Source organism: Geotrypetes seraphini, chromosome 8 (assembly GCF_902459505.1).
Source record: "Geotrypetes seraphini chromosome 8, aGeoSer1.1, whole genome shotgun sequence".
Taxonomy (NCBI): Eukaryota; Metazoa; Chordata; class Amphibia; order Gymnophiona; family Dermophiidae; genus Geotrypetes; species Geotrypetes seraphini.
In genome coordinates, this window is record NC_047091.1 from 170,262,599 (window position 1) to 170,282,288 (window position 19,690).

Genomic DNA, 19,690 nt, shown 5'->3' on the forward strand with positions numbered 1-19,690 from the left:
GGGGCCTACCTATGAAGTGACTCGTGCCTTTGAAGGCGCTTTGGGCTGCTTAATGCCAGTTCTGGTGTTGGCCACGCATATCGTGGCATCAGGCAGCCTAAAGCGCCTACAGAGGCACAATTCCAGCGCCAATTTTTAGGCAGCGGGAAAATCAGTTAAAAACGTTATTTCAATGGTGTGTTTTTACCGAGGTTGGACGTCTACCGGTGTCTTAAAAACTGGCACTGTTTAGAGAATCTGGGCCTTTGATATATTCTATAACTATGGAAGCTAAATTTAAATTGTGTAAAAGGACGTGGCTGTATTATGTTGTTATTGCTTTTAACCTGTTCTGGGCTCTTCTGGGAGGACGGACAAAAAAACGGAATAAATAAATATTTTTTTTTCAGAAGGCATTCGGTGGAGGGGGTTGGAGAGAGTGGGGAGGCTTTTCCTGGAGTGTATTTTGTCTTGTATTTGATGTATGTGGTTGATGGATTTGTTTGGTTTTATGCGTGTCTTATCAGTGGCGCAGTAAGGGTAAGCGGCGCCCGGGGGTGGTGTCCCTCCTTTCCCCCCCCCTCGCACAAAAGCCCCCTTCCTTTTCCCCATACCTTTTAACTTCTCCGAAATGAGCAGCATGCCCACGTCGGTGTCAGCTCGCCCTCTGATGTCACTTCATAGGCGCGGGTCCCGGATGTAATGTCAGAGAGAGCACTGATGCCGATGTGGGCAGCAACTTTGCACTGGGGAAGTAAAAAAAAGGTATGGGGAAAGCAAGGGTGGGGATTGCGCATGTGGTAAGGAGAGGGGAGGAGGGGTGAAACATCCTTAGCAAGACCGTTCCTGGGGCGAACTGCCCCCCACTTACTACGCCATTATGTCTTATTGTAGCCCATATAGGTTTTGAAATATGCAGGATATAAATATTATAAATAAATAGGTTTGATGGAGGTCTGCAAAATCCTGAGTAGAATGGAATGGGTGAACACAAATAGATTGTGGCACTAGAAAAGGTTCAAAGAAGAGCGACCAAGATGGTAAAGGGGATGGAACTCCTATCGTATGAGGAAAGACTAGAGAGGTTAGGGCTCTTCAGCTTGGAAAAGAGATGGCTGAGGGGGAGATATGATTGAAGTCTACAAAATCCTGAGTGGAGTAGAATGGGTTCAAGTGGATCAATTTTTAACTCTGTCAAAAAATTACAAAGACTAGGGGACACTCGATGACGTTACAGGGAAACACTTTTAAAACCAATAGGAGGAAATTTTTTTCACTCAGAGAATAGTTAAGCTCTGGAACGCGTTGCCAGAGGTTGTGGTTGTGCCAGAGGAGTGGATAGCGTAGCTGGTTTTAAGAAAGGGTTGGACAAGTTCCTGGAGGAAAAGTCCATAGTATGTTATTGAGAAAGACAGGGGCGAAGCCACTGCTTGCCCTGTATTGGTAGCATGGAACATCGCTATTCTTTGGGTTTTGGCCAGGTGCTAGTGACCTGGATTGGCCACCATTAGAATGGGCTACTGGGCTTGATGGACCATTGGCCTTACCCAGTAAGGCTATTCTTATGTTCTTATGTACAAAAAGCTAGGGAATACACTATGAAGTCACATAGTAATACTTTCTAAACAAACAGGAAAAAATGTTTCTATTTTTCACTCGACATATAGGCCCTCTTTTGCTAAGCTGATTACCGCAGTGGCCCATGAAAATCACACAGAAGCCCATTGGGAATTAATAGCCTTCGGTGCCACTGGTGCCTCGCTAGGCGCTAGCACAGCTTTGTAAAAGGGAGGGGGGGGGGAATAGTTAAGCCCTGGATGTAGTAAAAGCAGTCAATGTAGCTGGATGTTAATGTCAAATCTGTTTTTACTGATAGACAAACATACACGACAATGCAAAAAACAGTCCAGAGCAGGGCAGGATTAATCAATAGGCCAAGAAGGCACGTGCTTAGTGCCCGAAATGGTCAGGGGGTCCCGATGAAGGAGGACATCAACATTGTTTTTTCCAAACAGCGATGGGCCCTTCCAGCATCGATCGGCAATGCGGGCCCCACCCCAATCGTCAACGCAGCCCTCCCCAATCGTCAGAAAGTAAGACAAGCAAGCAACGCGGGTAAGAAAGGCAACCGGAACTGTAATTGTGCAAGCGGTGCTGCTTGCCCAAAGCTTCCCTCTGACGCAGCTTCCTGTTTCCACTTGGGCGCATGGTGGGGTGGGGCCAGGCCGGGGGCCAGTGTACTTAGAACATAGAAACATAGAAAGATGACGGCAGATAAGGGCCATATAGCCCATCAAGTCTGCCCACACTATTTACCCACCCCCTTAAGTCTTCTGACCCCTTAAGTATAATTGTAATTATACTGTCACTCTACTGACCCGCTCATTCAAGTCCTAGTGACCCTATCCTTGGCATGACCCCGTAGGGATCCCACATGGGTATCCCATTTGTTCTTGAAGTCTGGGATGCTGCGTGCCTCGACCACCTGCACTGGAAGCTTGTTCCAATGCTCGATCACTCTCTCCGTGAAGAAGTACTTCCTTGCATCTCCACGAAACTTCCCTCCCCTGAGTTTGAGCGGATGTCCTCTTGTGGTCGAGGGTCCCCTGAGAAGAAAGATATCCTCTTCCACCTCGACCCGTCCCGTGATGTACTTAAATGTCTCAATCATGTCTCCCCTCTCCCTACGCTCTTCAAGAGTGTAGAGCTGCAATTTGTTCAGTCTTTCCTCGTACGGGAGACCCTTTAGCCCCGAGACCATCCTGGTGGCCATCCGCTGAACCGACTCAATTCTGAGCACATCCTTACGGTAATGTGGCCTCCAGAATTGCACACAGTACTCCAGATGAGGTCTCACCATGGCTCTGTACAATGGCATCATGACTTCAGGTTTCCTGTTGACGAAGCTTCTCTTGATACAACCTATCATCTGCCGTGCTTTAGATGAAGCCTTCTCCACTTGAGTGGCTGCCTTCATGTCAGCACTGATGTGCTAGGGGCCCTCGACGAATTAATCCTGCCCTGGTCCAGAGCAATACCAAACAACCGTGCAAGGTATGTACAGCCTGTCCATCTGATATAGAATACAAATCCCAACCCCTCCCCACCATACAAACAAACTCTAGAATCTCGCCCCAACCCCCCTTCCTCCTCATACTCTCCCAAAATAAGAAACCCAAACCCCCCCCCCTGGATTCAGGAACCGGTTCATTCAAAGTCCGAATTACCAAAAGAACACCGGAGGCCCATCTCTTCTGGTCTGGCAGCTAAAAAGCACCGCATCCCCCAAACCCAGCTCCCCCCTGAACCCCCTCCTCCCTAGCGACCGGTGGATGGCAGACCGGGGAAGCCCATGAACCCGCCCCCCCCCCCCTTTCACTCAAGAGGAAAAAGAGTTTAAAACCCCACCACGTGCTCTAGGAAGAAGAGAAAAAAATATAAGCTTCCCAAATTTGAAGAAAATGAGTCTTGCGCTTCAAGGCGAATTTAGCATGTTTAACATAGTAACATAGTAGATGACGGCAGATAAAGACCCGAATGGTCCATCCAGTCAGCCCAACCTGATTCAATTTAAATTTTTTTTTTTTTTTTTCTTAGCTATTTCTGGGCAAGAATGCAAAGCTTTACTCGGTACTGTGCTTGAGTTCCAACTGCCGAAATCTCTGTTAAGACTTACTCCAGCCCATCTACACCCTCCCAGCCATTGAAGCCCTCCCCAGCCCATCCTCCACCAAACGGCCATATACAGACACAGACCGTGCAAGTCTGCCCAGTACTGGCCTTAGTTCAATATTTAATATTATTTTCTGATTCTAAATCTTCTGTGTTCATCCCATCGCCTCCATGCCCTTAAGTTCCATAAGGGCATGGAGGCGATTGCGCCAATCCCAAAAAAGAGGGAGCAGCATCGCTCATCCAAACCGACAGAATAACTTTCTTGCCCACCATTGCACTTTTACGCAACAGAAGGCGATGCCCCTTATGGGCCACCCGGAAGACCTCATACCTATCTAACAGCAGACCCTCAGCCAACAAAGGAATCGAACAATGCAACAATCTGGTCATATAACCGACCAAGACCGCCCAAAAAGAGCGAACCAACGGACAGGTCCAAAAATCATGCAGGAAGATGCTAGATGTAAGCAAGCATTTAGGACAGGTGGAATGCAGCTGGATTTAAACACAGTTTGGCTCTGTGGCTGGAGGTAATATCTATAAAACTATAAACTATAAAAATATTTATCCCTGGGGATAAGTAACATGAAATCCTGATACTTTTGAGAACTGTGCCAGATACACAATAGTAGATGCAGGATACTGGGTTAGATGAATCTTTGTTCTTACTCAGTACGACAAATTCTTACAGCTTATGTCTTAAATTTTGTTAGCATAGCTGGTTTTAAAAAAGGTTTGGACAAGTTCCTGGAGGAAAAATCCATAGTCTGCTATTGAAACAGACATGGGGGAAGCCACTGCTTGCCCTGGATCGGTAGCATGGAAAGTTGCTACTCTTTGGGTTTCTGCCAGGTACTTGGGACCTGGATTGGCCACTGTGAAGACAGGATACTGGGCTAGATGGACCATTGAACTGACCCAGTATGGCTATTTGTATATTCTTATGTGAGCAAAATATAGGACAATCAAGCCATTGTGACATCACTGATGAGGCTGGCTCTTAGGCATTGGTGGAATGAGGCATTATGACATCACAATCTCAGCTCTGGAATGTTGCTACTCTTTGGGTTTCTGTCAGGTACTTGGGACCTGGATTGGCCACCGTGAAGACAGGATACTGGGCTAGATGCAGGGCCGTATTTAGATGAAAAGAGGCCCTAGGCTATTCCACTTATGAGGCCCTTTCACCTCCCATTTTTAAGTTTGTAAATTACATGAGAGATAATAAAATACATCATTACTGTGATATATATCAATATGTTAAATGAAACATGTTGTTATTGGTACTAACCTTTATAAAAAATGTGACACGGATCTTGAGGCCCTAGGCCAGGGGTGTCCAATGTCGGTCCTCGAGGGCCGCAATCCAGTCGGGTTTTAAGGTTTCCCCAATGAATATGCATGAGATCTATTAGCATACAATGAAAGCAGTGCATGCAAATAGACCTCATGTATATTCATTGGGGAAATCCTGAAAATCCGACTGGACTGCGGCCCTCGAGGACCGACATTGGACACCCCTGCCCTAGGCTGAAGCCTAGTTAGCCTATAGGAAAATCCGGCCCTGGCTAGATGAACCATTGAACTGACCCAGTATGGCTATTTGTATATTCTTATGTGAGCAAAATATAGGACAATCAAGCCATTGTGACATCACTGATGAGGCTGGCTCTTAGGCATTGGTGGAATGAGGCATTATGACATCACAATCTCAGCTCTGGAATGTTGCTACTCTTTGGGTTTCTGCCAGGTTCTTGGGACCTGGGTTGGCCGATGCTGGAAACAGAATACCGGGCTAGATGGACTATTGGCTTGACCCAATATGGTTATTCCTATGTTCTTATTTGTTATAAATGTACAAGATGTCCTGCCAAAAAAAGAAAGAAAGCACACAGATAAATCTAAAAGAAATGATAACTTCACATTTTACATCAAAAAGTAAATTAGATGGAGAATTAGCTAGAAATAATTCTTTTTCAAATCAGTCTGCGCAGTTGAGCTACTCCACCCGAACAATGCAAAGCAAAGGTTTGACACAATGAACACAAAAGAGAAGTAATAATGCCGTGTCTCCACACTAAGATCTGAATTCAATGAGGTGCAATTGGCTTATTGATTCGCATGCAATTCATTGGGCAGATGCCGTACGCACAGAATGGGTGCCTGAAGGTTACAGTCGCTATAAATAACTTTGATCTCCCAATGGCAGTAGAAGATGCACTGCATTAGTTAAGAGGGATTAAGGATAAGGCAAATGCATTTGTTTTACAGGATAAGATTTTGAACACGTGCTTTCGGAATAAACCCAGGCAACAATCAAGCAGAAAGGAGAGGGTGGCGCTGTGGTTAAAGCTACAGCGTCAGCACCCTGGGGTTGTGGGTTCAAACCCACGCTGCTCCTTGTGACCCTGGGCAAGTCACTTAATCCCCCCATTGCCCCAGGTACATTAGATAGATTATGAGCCCACCAGGACTGACAGGGGAAAATGCTTGAGTACCTGAATAAATTAATGTAACTGTTCTGAGCTCCCTTGGGAGAACAGTATAGAAAATTGAATGAATGAATAGTGTGAAAAGTTTCAGCCTCTGATAACCAGAGCTGGTATTGTGACATCATAACACCTCATTCCACCAATAGGAGCCAACCTCATTAATGATGTCACAATGGCTTGATTGTCCTATACTTGGCTCAGTTTTACTACATTTTGATTTCTAGAGTGGCGCAGTGGTTAAAGCTACAGCCTCAGCATCCTGAGGTTGTGGGTTCAAACCCACGCTGCTCCTTGTGACCCTGAGCAAGTCACTTAATCCCTCCATTGCCCCAGATACATTAGATAGATTGTGAGCCTGCTGGGATGGACAGGGAAAAATGCTTGAGTACCTGAATAAATTCAGGTAAACTGTTCTGAGCTCACCTGGGAGAATGGTATAGAAAATTGAATAAAATTAAAAAAATTAATTGCATCATGTTTCTTCCGGATCCAAGCACCATGAGTTGAAAGGATTTCCCACAAGAGAGAATGGGAAGATTCAGTGATGTAGTAAGGGGGAGGGGAGGGGGGAGGGAGTGGTCCGCCCCAGGCGCCATCTTGGTGGGGGCGCTGGCACCCGTCCTCTTCTCCTCCCCCTTCACTCGTACCCCTTTAACATTCAAAGGGCGAGTAGCAACCCCAGCCTGCCGTTGGTGCCAGCATTGGCTCGTCCTACGACGTTACTTTCCTCTGATGTCGCTTCCTGGACCCGCGCTTAGGAGGTGACATCGGAGGAAGAGCTGACGCTGGAGCAGCGGTTTGGGGTTTCTGCTTGCGCCGGAAACATTAAAACAGGTACAGGGGAAGGGAAGGGGCGTGCGCACGGCAGGAGGGGGCAGGGAAGGAGCAGATAGGGGGGAGAGTGGGGGAGGTGCACCCCTCACCCTCACTACGCCACTGGGAAGATTACAATCTAAAGCAAGAACACTCTTGGTCTCATTAAGTCCTCAGTCCTCAGTAAGGAGCGGCACCCCCTCCTCCTTACTGTGAAAAGGAGCCCAAAATATGCCACAAAACTTTGAAAGGGTATCTCCACAACATAAGCTACAAAGTAGGACGCCGATGGCGTCCGTTCAAAGGCTAACCCCCCTCTTTTACTAAGGTGCGCTATGCTTTTTAGCGCATGCTAATCACGCGCTCAACGCTAACGCGTGCCTTTTATCCTATGGACGCGTCAGCGGATAGCGCATGCGTTGATGTAGCGTGCACTAAAACCGCTTAGCGCACCTTAGCAAAAGAGGGTTAAATGACTCGGTCCTCTCTGCTGTTTTTTTCTTGGCTTCAACACGGTCCATAAACAGAAGAGCAGAGTAGAAGCTCACCCCGTTGCTCCTGCCTCGCGATCCTCATCGAGGCCAATGGATTGTTTTGCTCTGCTCAGTGACGCGGATGTCTTTCGACGTTGGTACTTTTATTCTCTATTCCAGGGCTTGCGAGCTACTTTTAAAATGACCAACTCAAAATGATCTACCAACAATAAAATTAAAAAAAAACACAAAGCATACTGTACGCAGAGAAAATGTTAATTATCATTTGTATTTGGGGGGTTTATCAGAGGTCAAGACAGAGGGCTTTAAAATATGCAATGTCACCTCAGTAACAACTATACAAAAATAGACAAATATACCCACTCCCCTTTTACTAAACCGCAATAGCGGTTTTCAGTGCAGGGAGCTGCGCTGAATGCCCTGCACTGCTCCTAACGCTCATAGGCTCCCTGCGCTAAAAAAACACTTTTGCAGTTTAGTAAAAGGGGGCCATAGTGCAAAATATTGACAAAATTCTCAAAACGGACACATTTTAATCACTAAATTGAAAATTAAATCATTTTTCCTACCTTTTTGTCTGGTGATTTCAGGAGTCTCTAGCTGCACTTCCTTCTTCTGTGAATCCAATATTTATTTATTTCTGCCTTTCTTTCTTTCTGCCCTCTCCCCTTTTCTTTCTCTCTTCCCCTGCCCCCTCTTTATTTTTGTCTTTCTTTCTCTCTCCCCCTGCCTGCCTGTCTTTCTTGCTCTCTCCCCCTGCCTGCCTGTCGTTCTTTTTCTCTCCCCCCAAGTCATCGCACCAATTTCTCCACTTCCCCGATTCTTTCTCTCTCCCTGCCCCCTCCCCAAGCCACCACGCTGATTTCTCCCTGCTTCCCTGAGCCAGGCCTTCCCCCTCGACGTCAATTCTGACATCGGAGAGGAAGTACCAGGCCAGCCAGGCAGCAGTTGGCTGGCCCAGAACTTCCTCTCCGACGTCAGAATTGATGTCGGAGGTGAAGGCTTGATGGTCCAGCACTTGTACGTGCCTGTCCTGGCTCGGGAAGGGAGGAAGAACAAGATTGCAAAGGCAACACGATCGACTCACGTTGCCTTTGCGATCTACTGGTCGATCGCGATCGACCATTTGGGCACCCCTGGTTTAAGTGGTTAAGAACATAAGAAGTGCCTCTGCTGGGTCAGACCAGAGGTCCATCGTGCCCAGCAGTCCGCTTGTGCAGCGGCCCAACAGGTCCAGGACCTGTGTAGTAGCCCTCTATCTATACCCTTCTATCCCCTTTTCCTTCAGAAAATTGTCCAATCCCTTCTTGAACCCTAATACCATACTCTGCCCTATCACGCCCTCTGGAAGTGCATTCCAGGTGTCCACCACCCATTGGGTGAAGAAAAACGTCCTAGCACTGGTTTTGAATCTGTCCCCTTTCAACTTTTCCGAATGCCCTCTTGTTCTTTTATTATTCGAAAGTTTGAAGAATCTGTCCCTCTCTACTCTCTCTATGCCCTTCATGATCTTGTAAGTCTCTATCATATCCCCTCTAAGTCTCCTCTTCTCCAGGGAAAAGAGCCCCAGTTTTTCCAGTCTCTCAGTGTATGAAAGGTTTTCCATACCCTTTATCAAACGTGTCGCTCTCCTCTGAACCTTCTCGAGTATCGCCATATCCTTCATAAGGTACGGTGACCAATATTGGATGCAGTACTCCAGATGCGGACGCATCATCGCCCAATACAACGGCAGGATAACTTCTTTCGTTTTGGTTGTAATACCCTTCTTGATTATACCTAGCATTCTATTCGCTCTCTTGGCGGCCGCTGCGCACTGTGCCGACGGCTTCATTGTCTTGTCCACTATTACCCCCAAGTCCCTTTCTTGGGTACTGTCACATTTAGGTACTCAAGTATTTCTCCCTATTTGACCCGGTGGGCTCACAATCTGAGCAACATACCTGGGACAATGGATTCAATTGAGAAACCAAGTACCTATGGCCCTCACGTACTTGGTTTCTCAATTTAATCTGGATAGTTCTATTAGGCCCACACGTAGAATTCATCTGTTCACCTATCCAACAATAAAGGCCTGCCACTACAAAAGATTCCTGGACAGAACTCTCGCCTTCCAGGCAGGTAAATGGAACTAATGGCTGGGTAACATTATCCCGCATTCCTCATCTTACTTCAATTTTAGAAAATCAGTAAAAACGAATTTGTTTATTCGATTTGTAACCTAAGAATTTTATAGTTTTTCACTTCTTCCATTCTGTAAGTTTGTATTCGATGACTTTACATGGTGACCACTTCGCTGATTGTCCAGCACATCTTATTGTAAACCTCCTCGAACTATCATGACTTGTATTTGAAGAATGTATATTGTGACCACAAGAACATAAGAAGTTGCCTCCACTGGGTCAGACCAGAGGTCCATCCCGCCCAGCGGTCCGCTCCTGCGGTGGCCCATCAGCTCCGCGACCTGTGAAGTGGTTTCTGACCACTTCTATAACCTACCTCAAGTTCTATCCGTACCCCTCTATCCCCTTATCCTCCAGGAACCTATCCAAACCTTCCTTGAACCCCTGTACAGAGTTCTGGCCTATCACATCCTCCGGAAGCGTGTTCCATGTGTCCACCACCCTCTGGGTAAAAAAGAACTTCCTAGCATTTGTTCTAAACCTAGGAAGTTCTTTTTTACTTCGTTGATTGTCCACTCCTGTACTCCTTCTATTTTGACAGGCTTAAAGTATACTTTTAAACCTCTGTCCAAGGGTTGCCATGGTTTATCAGCATCACTTTCAAGATTAGACACGTACCATCAAGAGGGTTTTCAGGTCACCTTCTCCATCCACAATTTTCTCACAGGCTTTCACGGTATCTGTTCGTTAAATTGTCCACATAGTCAGGTATGCATTATTTAAACTAATTACCCAGAAAATGCTGCCACGGGTAGGACTAACGACCATCTCATCAGCATTCAGCACCTATAACACTCTACAGGATGTCGGAGGGTAAGGAGAAGAAAATCATGCAGCCTGTTTTCTTTTTATAATTTCCAGACCTCATCCCAGTTCAACAGACAATTTGGAACGGGATGCAGTTGGACACAGAAAAACTCACCCTGAGCATCTGGCATAAATGCAGTTTTTATATTTACTAATCAGTCAATAACTTTACTTATATTTCTAAGATAACCACCCACAAAGACTGCACAAAGGAAGAAATTATTTGCTGATCACCCTCATTGTTTCCGTTTTCATAACTCATTCAATCAAGCGCAAGCTGAAGGAATGGATTTGCATTGTATAATATTGAAAGCGCTCCAGATTCAGATTTCAAAGAAATCCTGCTACATTGCATTGTCAGGCAGAACAGAATTTATTGGAAAGGCCTGGTATTAAAAATAAATATTACACAAGAGAGTTTTGATATAAGAACATAAGAACAGCCATACTGCGTCAGACCAATGGTCCATCAAGCCCAGTAGCCCTTTCTCAAGGTGGTCAATCCAGGGCCCTACTACCTGGCCAAAACCCAAAGAATAGGAACATTCCAGCATCTCAAAGAATAGCAAGATTCTGGAACCCCAATGAGAGCAACATTCCAGAGCTGAGATTGTGATGTCATAATGCCTCATTCCACACTGCCTCAAAGCCAGCCTCATCAGTGATGTTACAATGGCTTGATTGTCCTATACTTGGCTCACGTAAGAACAGCCATACTGGGTCAGACCAATGGTCTATTAAGACCAGTAGCCCGTTCTCAAGGTGGCCAATCCAGGTCACTAGTACCTGGCGAAAACCCAAGGAGTAGCAATATTCCATACTACCAATCCAGGGCAAGCAGTGGCTTCCTTCCCCCTGCTAAAAAGATTCTCAGCCCAACCAAGAAGAGAATGATTTGGAGGATGGAGCTATGAAACTCACAAGTTATTTCACACTTTTATTTATTTTTATTTTTTCAATTCGATTTCTATCCCATCCTCCTAGTAGCTCAGAACGGGTTACACGCTAACATTCACAGTGGATTGCATTGGATAGAACAAATGACAATACAGCAACTTATGCACAGGTTTGGAAGAACAGTGATTTGGGGACAGTTGGGAGGGGGAATTAAGGGGACTACATTGGTTAGAAAAGTTGGCAATGTAGTATCTTAAGTCCAAGCTTGGAAGAGCAGTGACTTACAGTGTTAAAACACACGTGTGGCATAACTTATTAATTTTCATGGCGCTGCATCATTCTCTTCTTGGTTGGGCTGAGAACTTTTCAGTGGCTCCTTGTATTGTGATGTCATAACGCCTCATTCCATCAATGCCTAAGAGCCAACCTCATCAGTGATGTCACAATGGCTTGGTTTCCCTATACTTGTGCCCATTTGCTAGATGCATTTGCCTCACTGAAGCAGTGTCAAGAAAAGTGTGGGATAACTTGTAAGTTTCAGGGTCCTTCGTATTGAGGAATACTGTATATGCTAATGTTCATTGAAATACTATTTAAAGTTATTTCATGCCTTTTAGACAATATTTAAACCACACGTGGGGAATCTCAGAACGCCACCTGTCCGCTATCGTATCATGCAGTACAGTGTGGCAGCACTCGTCACTGGCTGACCCAATGGTGTTTTTATTGACCTAATTTTTTTCTTTTTTTTTCTATTTTTCAAAGTTATAAATTATTGCCTTTGTTTAATATTTCTGCTCTTCATACTGTTCCATATAGTACTTAATAAATAAATAAATAATCTAATAATTCATATCAAAAACATTTCCATGATTTCAATTCATCATAGATTCATCATAAATGATCTATTCCATGTTAGTTCTTTGTCATTTCGTTCATTTCAATAGACTTTCATTCATTTAAATGAATTTTCAATAGATTTTCTAATTTTTTTAATTCCCCTGGATAACTTAGCTTATTGGTTCAATGTTGCTGTTACCCTACACCCCACCAATGCGGTGGGACGGGGGAAGTGCCTTAACAACTACATTTCAATCATTCGCTAACTCGCGCTACATCCAAACGGTCATCTTTTGATGAGCAGAAATATTAAACAAAGACAATAATTTATAACTTTGAAAAAAAATAGGTCAATAAAAACACGACTGGATGAGCCAGTGACGAGTGTTGCCACACTGTACTGCATGATACGATAGCGGACTGGTGGCGTTCTGAGATTCCCCACGTGTGGTTTAAATATTGTCTAAAAGGCATGAAATAACTTTAAATAGTATTTGAAAGAATTTAGATATAGTGTTTATATAATTAGAGTGTCTAATAGGATTGTGAATGTTCATTGAAAGCATACTCTGCAAAGTAAAATACATTTGGAAAGTTAAAGGACTGGGATATTGTTCTTATTTATTTATTTGGATTAATTAACCGCCTTTATGAAGACACTAGTATTTTAGCCCGTTACATTAATGGGTGATAGAAGTCTGTCCGGCTCCCTTAGTCCCTTGCCCCCCCCCCCCCACCACCTCCTTCCCTTCCCGTGGTCCCGACAAACCTGCCGACTCTAGTAGCGTCTGCAGCACTCTACACACGCTGCTTCGTGGCGTTCTACTGTCCTGATTTACTCTGGCACGTCCTTGATGACATCATCAGAGACGCGGCAGAGCAAATCAGGGCAGTAGAAGGCCCCGAAGCAGCGTGTGTAGAGTGCTGCAGACAGGTTTGGAGTCTGGACCACGGGAAGGGAAGGGGGGGGAGCCAATCAGACGTCGGGAAGGGATGGGAGGGTCAGACCGTGAATAACTTACTGTTTTTTTGCCGCGAGAGAGCAGGGAGTCCAGCGCTGGCGGCCAGTCCTGCCGCGAGTGTAGTTAGGTGCTGTAAGGCTGGGGACCCACGCATGCGCACTCCTGCCACCACAGACCTACATCTCACGGATCAGGGAAAACCCGGAACACGCAGGAAGGAGTGCACATGCGCGGCTAGGGTTTTAATATATAGGATTCACCCACAGCAGGGTACAGCACGTACAATACAACATAAAACGTACGATTTTGTTAACAGTATGAGAGTGGCAAAAAGACCAAATATAAACATGAATGCAATGAATGAGGTAAACTTGAAATCAGCAAATTGAAACTTAATAATAGGACTGTCATGAAACAGTTTTTAAAAAATATACATTTCCGGCGCCCACATATGACATGGCTGCGATTCTGTAAATGGTGCCATCGCGTGATCGACACGCCAATGGCATCGCTTTTATGGGCAGCCACCAATAATGGCACCATTTGCAGAATCCGAGCCTAAGAGTTAATATTCAGCGGCCATCTCATGCCAAATTATAGAGCAAAGCCAGCTAAGGACTCTTTAACCAGCAAGAAGCTGTTCCGGACTGGTTAAATAGCACTAAACAATCAAGCGGTTAGTCCAGTTTTTTCCCATGTCCTCCATCTTGGATCTTGGTTTCGCCTAGGCATGGCTTCGTTAGGGAGAACAGGGAATTTTTCCAAATATCCTTGTGATGGGGTGGAGTCGTTATCACCCCAATCACCCTCTGAGAAAAAGTTGCATGGAGAAGCCCTATGCTAAAACCTACTGGGTGTAGGCTCTTCCCAGCAGGCCGAGCAAAGTTTTGGTTCAGCAGGAACTTGTCTAACTTTCTCTTGAATCCCTGGAGGGTGTTTTCCCCTATAACGGCCTCCAGAAAAGCGTTCCAGTTTTCCACCGCTCTCTGGGTGAAGAAGAACTTCCTTACGTTTGTACGGAATCTATCCCCTTTCAACTTTAAAGAGTGCCCTCTCGTTCTCTCTACCTTGGAGAGGGTGAACAACCTGACTTTATCTACTAAGTCTATTCCCTTCATTATCTTGAATGTTTCGATCATGTCCCCTCTCAGTCTCTTCTTTTCAAGGGAGAAGAGCCCCAGTTTCTCTAATCTCTCACTTTACGGAAACTCCTCCAGCCCCTTAACCATTTTAATCGCTCTTCTCTGGACCCTTTCGAGTTGTACCATGTCCTCCTTCATGTATGGCGACCAGTGCTGGATGCAGTATTCCAGGTGAGGGCGCATCATGGCCCGGTACAGCAGCATGATAACCTTCTCCGATCTGTTTGTGATCCCCTTCTTAATCATTCCTAGCATTCTGTTTGCCCTTTTCACCGCCACTGCACATTGTGTGGACGGCTTCATTGACTTGTCGACCAGTACTCCCAAGTCTCTTTCCTGGGGGTCTCTCCAAGTACCGCCCCAGACATCCTGTATTCGTGTATAAGATTTTTGTTACTGACATGCATCACCTTACACTTATCCACATTGAACCTCATTTACCATGTCGTGGCCCATCTCTCGAGCGTGTTTATGTCACGTTCCGGATCTTCGCAATCCTCCTGCGTCTTCACTACTCTGAATAACTTTGCATTGTCCGCAAATTTAATCACCTCACTCGTCATACCAATTTCCAGATCATTTATAAATACGTTGGAGAGCATGGGTCCAAGCACCGAACCCTGAGGCACTCCACTGGTGACGCTTTTCCAGTCCGAATATTGTCCATATACCCCCACTCTCTGTTTCCTATCCGCCAGCCAGTTTTTAATCCATGTGAGTATTTCACCCTCAGTTCCATGGCTCGCAATTTTATGAAGTAGTCGTTTATGCGGAACCTTGTCGAACGCCTTCTGAAAATCCAGATATACAATGTCGACCCTGAGATATACAAGATCTCACCCCAAGAGAAATAGGAGCTTGCTGACAAGACCTGGAGCCCAGAAAGACAAGAAAGGCAGAGTTCCTGGCATCAGGAACTCCTAAGAGTGACCCTTGGAGGGATGCATGCTGGTGCCCGCCTAACCCCCAGTAAGTTCAAGCGAGTGACCTGAAGTGACCGGTGGTGATCGAAAGAGATGCGAATGACCAAAAGAGACCCAAGCGACCAATGGTGACCAGAGTGTCTGTTTGATAATCCTGCAAGCAACAGACATCCATCAATATAGCTGCAACTTTATAACCTCTTATAATTTTTAAATGTCTGCATAGTGAATGTTCTTATGTAACCCGTTCTGAGCTTCGGGCTAGAAATCGAAATAAATAAATCAATCAATCCCTACTGTCTTCATTCATTGCAGCTAAAAATGCCTACATCGTCCCATTTTTAAAACCTTTACTGACGAATCAGGCTCAGAGGATAGCTTAAAGGAACATCTGCCTCTCAGTCTGTGAATTTATTCCCAACGGGGATAATGTTTGCCACCTCAAAATGCATTCATGTTCCCATCTGCCCAAACATTGCAATAATTACCACCTCGTCATAAGTAAACTTGCTCCGCCACAAAATATGCAAGATTTATATCCAAGTGTAATACTATAGGGCACAGTTTAAAAGTCCCATCGTATTAATATTTCAAAGCCTGAGCAGCAAAGGGGAAAAGCGAGGCACTCACTAAGAACCATGGAAAAAAAAGCAAACCACTTTATTGGTCTGAAACAAAGGTTAAAGTCCATGAGAGAGAGAGAGAAAGACTGTCTGGCTCTCTCTAGCTGTCTCCATACTTCTTCTGGGGTTTTTAATCTATGGGATTTAACCAAAAATGTGCCTCATTTCAGCGTGAAGAAGCCTGAAAGGGGGGAGGCGAATACTACGATCTGCTTCCCTGCATATAAATATTTCAACTGTTCAAGTGTTTACTTATAGCTTAATGAGGTGCACCTGGCCCTGTTGTATTTGTGCTTCTAGAGTGTTCCACATTCCTGGGAAATTCTGTAGGCAAGGAAGCAAGGCAGCCAATGAGTTCTCATCGTTTGGAAACGCCTACTGGCTCTAAAAATGAATTTAAACGATTGCATGGTTTTGGGGTTTTTTTGGGCTTGTGGGATGACATCAAGTTTTCAGTCATCATCATATTAAGAACATAAGAATAGATTTACTGGGTCAGACCAATGGTCCATCAAGCCCAGTAGTCCGTCTTCACGGTAGCCAATCCAGGTCACCGATACCTGGCAAAACCCCAAAGTAACAACATTCCAACATCTCAAAGAATAGCAGGATTCCGGAACCCCCAATGAAAGCAACATTCCAGAGCTGAGATTATGATGTCATAATGCCTCATTTCACAGTGCCTCAGAGCCAGCCTCATCAGTGATGTTACAATGGCTTAATTGTCCTATACTTGGCTCATGTAAGAACATAAGAATAGCCATACTGGGTCAGACCAATGTTCCATCCAGCCCAGTAGCCCGTTCTCACGGTGGCCAATCCAAGTCCCTTGTACCTGGCCAAAACCCAAAGAGTATCAACATTCCAGCATCTCAAAGAATAGGAAGATTCCAGAACCCCAATGAGAGCAACATTCCAGAGCTTAGATTGTGATGTCATCATGCCTCATTCCACAGTGCCTCAGAGCCAGGGCCGGATTTAGATGAAAAGAGGCCCTAGGCTATTCCACTTATGAGGCCCTTTCACCTCCCATTTTTAAGTTTGTAAATTACATGGGAGATAATAAAATACATCATTACTGTGATATATATCAATATGTTAAATGAAACATGCTGTTATTGGTACTAACCTTTATAAAAAATGCGACACGGATAATAAATAAAAAAAAGTCGAGAACACTTATTTGGACATTTATTCTCAGCACCATATATAGTACTTGTAACAATAACTAATCAAACATAACACACAACATTGCCCCTTCCTATGTCCATAGTGCCCCCAGTGCATCCTTCCTCACCTCACCCCCCCCTCCGTTGCCCGCCTGCCTCCCATCCCCCTTCCATTGGACACCCCCCCATGCCATCCTGCCTGCCTGCCTTCCATTAAACCCCCCACCCCCCTCCGATGCCAGCCTGCCTGCCTCCCATCCCCCTTCCACTGAAACCAACCCCCCCCCCCATGCCAGTCTGGGCCGCCCTGTCCTGATGGATCCACGTTTTGCCTCTCTCCCCGCGGGGCTGGGCTTTGCCCAGCTGTTTCCGGACTGACGTCTTTCCCTCCCCGATCCTCCTCCCAGGGTGAGAAAAAGAAAGGGAGAAACCGAGTCAGCGCCCTGTTGCGGCCGGTGCTGGTTCCAATCCCGAAGCGTAGAATTTCTCCTTATTTTCGGTTCAGTGTTTTAGTGTTCACTGTTTTTAGAATAGTGTAATTTTAATTTTGCTAATAATTTGAATGTAGGCCCCTCTTGATCTTGAGGCCCTAGGCTATAGCCTAGTTAGCCTATAGGAAAATCCGGCACTGCTCAGAACCAACCTCATCAGTGATGTTACAATACCTTAATTGTCCTATACTTGGCTCACGTAAGAATAGCCATACTGGGTCAGACCAATGGTCCATCAAGCCCAGTAGCCCGTTCTCACAGTGGCCAATCCAGGTTACTAGTACCTGGCCAAAACCCAAGGAGTAGCAATACTCCAGCATCTCAAAGAATAGCAAGATTCCGGAACCCCAATGAAAGCAACATTCCAAAGCTGAGATTGTGATGTCGTAATGCCTCATTCCATAGTGTCTCAGAGAAAACCTCATCAGTGATGTTACAGTGGCTTCATTGTCCTATACTTGACTCAATTAAGAACATAAGAATGTCCTTACTGGGTCAGACCAATGATCATCTATCCCAGGAGCCCGTCCTCACGGTGGCCAATTCAGGTCATTAGTACTTGGCCAAAATCTAAAGAGTAGCAACATTCCCTGCTACCGATCCAGTGGCTTCCCCCATGTCAGCTATGGAGTATTTTGCATAGGGCATCTAAGTTGGAAAACAATCAAGTCAGGATTTTCACAACGCTTCACGTATTTTACAAAAGGGTCACAGAAGGTGCCAATTCTACACCCAGCTTTCAGCATGGAAGCATATTCAATGGCTGCAAAGTGCTGAAACGGCAGATCAGTGGGAAATACACCTGCGCTTATTATAAATGTATCCGCGTGCAATCACAAAGGGACATTCCCGTTGGGAAGGCATAGGTGGGTCATGGGCATTCCGGAAAATTGCATGTGGTATTACAGAATAGCGTGGATGTGCGTATAACAGCAGAATTTACACCTCATTTCAGTTGGTGTGCGTCTTCTTACCCATAATAATAAGAATAAGAATAACTTTATTTTTCTATACCGCCGCAATTTTACGACTTCTAGGCGGTTTACACTGAAGAGAACTGGACAATCAGTGAATTGCAGAATACAAATAGTAAAAAGTATAACATGTTTCTCAGGAATAATCAGTATAGAATTATTATTTTTAAAATCATTTCTGTTTAGGACATAAATCTGTCAAACGATGCAGTCTTAATTTCTTTCCAAAATGCGCCATAAGTCAACCCGGCTCCATTGATGTAATTGCCTAACCAAGACTGCTGTTTGCTTGCTTGAAACATGAAAGCTCTATCTAATTGGGTGTGGAATTCGCTGCTCAATGATATGCAATACAGAATGACCAAATACAAAGTCCAATGGGGAAAGGCCCATGAGAAAGCATCCAATGCAAACACTTATCCACGCCTTCATCACCTCGCACTTAGACTACTGCAATTCGCTGCTCTCAGGCCTTCCGCTTAGCCATCTCGCTCCCCTCCAATCCGTCCAGGATTCGGCTGCACGACTCATGTTCCGGGAGAGCCGCTTTACTCATGTTACCCCTCTCCTAAATTCACTAAATTTGCTTCCCATCCATTTCCGAATACAATTCAAGTGCGTCTTACTGACCTACAAATGCACTCACTCAGCTGCCCCTCACTATCTCTCTTCACTTATCTCCCCGTATGATCACCCCAACCCCCGTGAGCTCTGCTCAGCTGGTAAGTCCCTATCTGTTCCCTTCTTTTCAACTGCCAACTCCAGACTCCGTCCCTTCTGCCTTGCTGCACCGTATGCTTGGAACAAGCTGCCCGAATCCCTATGGCAGGTTCCATCTCGAGCAGTGTTCAAGACTCAGTTAAAAAGCCCACCTCTTTGAGAGTGCTTTCGACTCCTAACTCCTCTCACCTTGGGTTCTGCATCCCCCAACTCTATATGTCAAGTCTGTCTGTCCCAGTTAGATTGTAAGCTCTTCCGAGCAGGGACCGCCTATAAATGTCATAATGTACAGCGCTATGTATGTCTTTCAGCGCCATATAAATAAGGAGGAGGAGGAGCCAGGAGAGTAATCAGGTGACAAGTTTATTGAATAGATCCACAAAAACAAAGTATATACACAAGAGACCTTACACGGCACTGTGTTTCGACACAAAACACGCCTGCCTCAGGGAGCAAAACACTGTCTGTTGGAGCTTATAAAAACCACAAACAAAAACAGGATTCTG